The sequence below is a fragment of the Dendrobium catenatum genome, unplaced genomic scaffold (genome assembly GCF_001605985.2).
Source record: "Dendrobium catenatum unplaced genomic scaffold, ASM160598v2 fragScaff_scaffold_133, whole genome shotgun sequence".
NCBI classification, from domain to species: Eukaryota; Viridiplantae; Streptophyta; class Magnoliopsida; order Asparagales; family Orchidaceae; genus Dendrobium; species Dendrobium catenatum.
In genome coordinates, this window is record NW_021318595.1 from 1,848,490 (window position 1) to 1,854,712 (window position 6,223).

Genomic DNA, 6,223 nt, shown 5'->3' on the forward strand with positions numbered 1-6,223 from the left:
TGATGCGAACAAGCTTTTTAAAATGATTTGGCACAAGAGCATTCCTTCTACTATTTTTGTGTTTATTTGGAGGATTATTCATAAGTATATTTCTACTGATGAGTTGTTAAGAAAGAGAGGTTTTATTATCACTTCTAGATGTCAATGCTGCTTTCACATTGAAAATATGCATCATGTTTTTATTTTCGGTCCTATTGCTGTGAAGGTGTGGAGTATTTTTTAGGCTTTATTTCATTTCAATTTCTATACCCCTTGTATTAATGTTTTTAATCTGTTAGATGACTGGTTTGTGAACAATAGGGGTCATGTTCGGAACGTGATCCCTTCCCTGATTAGTTGGTTCATTTGGTTGGAAAGAAACGACTCTCGGTTCAATGGTATTCCTATGAATCATCAAAGAATAATTTAGAAAATTTTGGATAAGGTTAAGGCTCTTTTTTTGGCTAATTTACTTGTTTTGAAAAACTTTAAGAACTTTACTTTTAATATGGAGGCATTCGATATTACTATGGAGGTGGCTAATCCTATTCTGCATTATAGTAGTATTTTTTGGTGCAAACCTCCTACTGATTATATTAAGCTGAACATTGACTGTATTCATGAGGGGAACATAAATAGTGTTGGTGGTCTTATTCGTGATCATAATGGGGCCCTTTTATTAGCTTTTGCTAGTAGGACCGGCCACACTGATAAATTTGGTGGTCTTCTTTTTGCTATTCTTCATGGGTTGAATTTGTGTGTTACTCTTCACCTTAACAGCATTGTTCTGGAAGTTAACTCTTACTTTAATTTAAATTTTCTGCTTAACCGGGATGATGGTATTTTCTCTTACTCCTTATTTTATAATAGTAGGAGTATTAAAAATATTCTTCCTTCCCTTAACTGCTCCTTTTCGTCTATTGCTGAGGAGGGTAACGCCCCAGCTAGGGAGTTGGCTCTATTGGGCTGTAGCTTTGCTGATTTGTTTGAGTTATCTTTTATTCAGTTGCCTATTCATATTAAAGGCATGGTGAATTTGGACCGGATGGGCTTACCCTATGTTAAAAGTTAATTGGTATTGGTGTTGGAGGTTGTTTTGCTTTTCTATTTGGTTTTTGGGGCCTCTGTGTGGTAGTTTCTGGGGGCTCTGGTTCTGGTTCTATCCTTTTTGGTGGTGCAGGTTGGATATTTCTGCTGTCTCTTCGAAGGTCGTTATGTTGTTTTGGGTTTATTATTCTAGCTTTTCTTGGGTTTGTTCTTGTTGGTCGGGGTTTCTGTCTTTCCTTGGGCCTGCTTGGATGTGTTTGATTAGGGGCTGCCTTCGGGTGTTATGTCTTTCTTTGGTGATTATTTTGGCGTTACAGAATTGCTGCAGCAGTATTCTTACTGTTGTTTCTTCTCTGCAGCATGACGGGTTGTTCCATGCTTGGATGTATCCTTTTTGGAAGATCCTTAATCGTATCTTTTGTATTGTCAATTGCTTTATTATCTTTTTGCAGTTTTTGTCTATTTTTTGGTTGTGCATGTCCATTTTTGGCCGGTTGATTGAAAGATTTTTGTGGATACCTGCTATTGGGAGCTTTTTGATTCTTTTTGGCTTACTCCCTTTTGTTTTTGGGTGCTCTTCCTTATGCACCATAGCATGTTTCTAGGTATCTTTGTATTGTTTTTTAGAGGGGATCTCGAGCTCGTAGGTTTTTTTTTTGTAGCTTTTTGAGCAGTAGTGAGATTGAGAACCCCTTAAGGACCTTGTAATTTTTTCCTAATATTAATGCGTAGGCTCCTCTCGTGGGTTTTAACTAAAAAAAAAGTTTTTTTAATATATCTTTAAGCACTACACGAAGCATGTTATAAACTATTTCCCATAGTCTCTATAATCATTCTCTAGAGTAATCTCGCTTATCATGCCATTTAAGGGATTTTATAGAGAGCGTAAAACAAAACCTAAAAAAATTAGGGTTCATTGTGGTGAAATGAGGACGATTAAATCATGGTCATTGATTTCATTTATTTGATTTCGATGGCTAAGATCAGGTCATTCTATTTGCTCAGTTTGATCTATTCGAACCATATGCTGAATGGATTCATCTGGCTCAATTTGGCTCGTTCATTCCAAACAATGAGATTCATTATGACCGTCTGATCTCTCTTAACCTGAGATGATACGTAGGATTCAATCCCCATCATCATTTGGAAGTCGCAGGATTGGATGTCAATCACCATCCGCGTGGCCCAACCGTTGACCACTGTGTGGAAATGTGCTTCTAGTTGTTTAAATCCCAATTAATTTAACTAATTTAAAGTATTTTAATTCCTGAAACTTCTAAAAATCATTATATATATATATATATATATATATATATATATATATTATTTTTCATGCATTGTAAGTGTCATATGAGTAGATTTTGTTTCTTGTAAGCATATTATATTGCATTCAATTTAAGTTTTATAAACATTCATTGATCATTAGGATAGATCTTTCTTAATCTTGCATTCATTGGCAATTGTTGTGATTATGATTGTTAGCTGACAGCTCACTTTAGGCAAGTTGTAAGTCTAGATTTTATGCACTCTTCTCTTTACACATCTTCTTCTATTCAAATCTAAATCTTCAAATTTAATTTTAGAATCTAAAGCCTGTGATTTGTAATTTAATTAGCTCAAACATTTCCTTAAACTTGTATTAATTTTAAAACTATTTAGTCTTCATTTTAACCAAGATTATTCTCTTAGAAGATTTAATTAATTATAGGGCTTGCCCCTATAGGGAGTCTAAATCCCAATAAAATAAACCTTCTCTTAGTTTCCTTTCTAAGGTTGGGGAAAATTCTTTGAGCGCAGACTTGACTTTATCCATATTTTTAATTTAATTTCATAATCAAAAGATAGAAGGATATTTAATTTGTTTTCATAGAGAGTTGAATATCCTCTATATTTGATTATGGGAATAAATTTATGATTTATTTCTCTAATTAGAATGATAATATAATAAGATTTTCATCCTTCGAGATGATCTTTATACTCCCTATGCTACATTCGATTAGAAAAAAATATAATTTATTTCTTTCAAATTGATAAAAGGATATTAGTATACTCTTCGAGGTGAAATAATCTCTAACTGTATTGATTTAATCAAAAGAAAATATCAAAATATAAATAAAGCAAATATTGTGGGACCTAAAGTATTTTAAAATAATAAAAGTACTCACAGGGGTGAGGCTTACAATGCTTTATGTGTAGAATGTTGGCCATTAATACTGGAGCACGGTATACCAGAATCGATCACATCCTTTAAGTAGTCATCCTCCACCACGAGGGAAAACCAAACTCAGAAGTTTCTTTCTCAGCAAAGAAAATCTTTATCCATCTAAGATAGAGTTAACTCTCTCATACTTGATACATCAAGAAGCCGCCAATATACATTTCTCCCTCTCAAAAAAATTCCCTCTAATGTACACTTGGAGACCAAACTCAGGAGATTCTCACCCTTTTTGTCCAACAAGGTGATCCAGATTAGCTTCCCATGCATCTTTAACTAATAGTAGTTAGATGACATTCACCCCCCTCACATCTTTGCATGGAAACTATTGATTATCATTCAATCCTATTTGACCCACTTTCTTTAACTTCCCATAAGCTCGACATTAACAATTTTTTGCTACAAATTGATGGGATAGCTAAATGCCACGACATAACTCCTATTTTCTTCTAAGTCCTATAAAAGGGGGTGGGAAAAGAAAAAGGGAGGAGTGGTGAGGGAGGCGACTTTGAAGAACATGTGAAAAAATACAGAGAGGGAATTGGAAGTTAAGAATCTATAATCTTTGAGAGAATGCACACTAGAAAGAGTCTCATAAAGCTTTGTATTATTTGCTTACATTGCTTAAGCTCTATAGTGTAGAGCTCTTATTTTCATCATTCTTATATATGTGGCTTGGATGATAAGAATTTTGTCTAAATATATATCTCTTTAAGATCCACCTCCTTTATTCTTTCCATACACCTAGATTTCCTTACATTCTCTCAATGGCTCTCGGCCTACAAGTAGCGTAAAGTATGGCCTGACATCATTTACTGAACAAAATGGGATTTAATGTATGTAATGTTATATAAATAATTTAATTAAATTTATATATAGTTATAGAGTATTTAACATTATATCTATTTTAAAATATTTAAATATATAACTTAGTAATTATTTTTTATGCTTATAATAATTTGTTAAGAACCTAGATTATATCGTAGATCAAAAATGACATAATTAAAAATTTAGGGTTTCTTTGAAGCCTTGAATTAAAGCTCTCTAATTAGACTTTATGAAAGTCTTTGGTTGTTGAGAGATTTTTATGAGAATGCTTGAGAGGCTTTGGACTTTGAAGAGGGAGAAAGAGAAGTTGTGTGAGAGAGAGAAGTTGTGTGAGGTGATTCACGTGGTTGCTTCAAGTATGCTTCAACCTTGGTTCAACCATGTATTTTCATTGATCTTTTGGGTTGCTCTAGGGAGAAAATCTTCAAGGCTGAAGATCATTCTATTCTTTGTCTCACCAAGAGGGTGAAAAGGATTACAGGTTCTCTACCTAACTAGGTGGATGAAAATAATTCCAAGTTCTCTGCCTCATGAGAAGGGTGGAAGGGATTTTGGTTCTCAACTGCACCGTGGAAGGGTGAAAGTGATTTTTTATGGGTTTCTCTGCCTAACTATGGGAGCTAAAGGAGTGTCACTAAAAATTTAGTGGAATACTAGAAGAGGAGGACTATAAGGAGTGAGCATAAGTCAAAGTTTGATCGAACCACTATAAGATTTTTTGTTTGCTCATTCATTTTATTACACACTTTTATTTCTCATATTTTTATTTCTTGAATATTATTTTCTAGAAATCTGTGATGATATTATTGTGATAGTTTAGGTTACTTTTTATGAGCAAGAGAAAAAAAAATCTTAAAAATAAAAGAACAAATTTTTTTTTTTCTATTCAATCAAAAATATATATCTATCATTTTATTTTTGATATATGCTTCCACTTGTGTTTTTGTTTAAACATCATTTAAAAAAAAAAAATTAGTTTGGTTCTATTAGTTCTTATATTATTTAGTTTAGTCTATTTTTTCTATATTGGTGTTCCTTGTATTGCCTTCCTGCTTTGCATTTTAAACATTAAAAAAAAAGAATAATAAAAATTATAATAATAGTAATAAAATATTTTCCCCTATTTTTTAAATAATTCACATAGTGAGGGGGAGATTAGGAGAAAATATAAATAACTTATAAATTTTACCAAGAATGTTTGCCATCATAAAAAAGGAGAAATTATTATAATCTAGGACCCCTAGCTTATGATTTTGATAATAACAACTATTTTTATTGTTTCTTTATTTCTTCTAGTATTTATAGTGTATATTTTCATTTGTGTGTACTAATATTTCAAGTACATTATTCACCATGCAATGAAAGATTCAGGCCCAAGTCTGCATAGATAGAATATTATTTTGTAAGAGTATACATTTTTTTTCTTTCATTTTTATATTTCTTTAGTCAAAGTCTTATAAAAGTGTACAGTAACTTGTTGATCATGCACACGAGGGAGTGAGAAATAGAATTTTAAAATTTTAAACTAATCTTACCATATGAATTCGATCGTACTGTATGATCATATATTTAGAAAATTAATTAAAATGGATATTTTAGTAGTCTGCATAGAATAGAATATTATTTTGTAATAGTTTGCATTTTTTTCTTTTATTTTTATATTTCCTTAGTCAAAGTCATATAAAATTTTATATTAACTTCTTGATCATGCACACACACACACACGAGGGAGTGAGAAAATGAATTTTAAAATTTTTAGAAAATTAATTAACATGGATATTTGAGTAATTAAGATTTTTAAACTAATTATATTGCACGAACGTGATCTTATAAGATAAACAGTTTAACTCAAAAAACCTAACACAAATTAGATGTTGGTAAGAATTCTAAAGTTAAGATTTTGAATATATTATATTGTATGAACCAATTTGTATAGTATGATATTTAAAATTTTATATAAATTAATTCTCATGATTAGTTAATTAAAATAAGGTTTAATGAATATAGAAAATCATATAATATGATGTAGATCGTACTGGACAATTGTCATAGACAAATTATGTTTGTCCCGGGGATTGTCTTGGATGAAGTATTAATTTTTGAACTAATTGTATTGTACGATGTATATCATCTGGATGATTGGTAGAGACAATT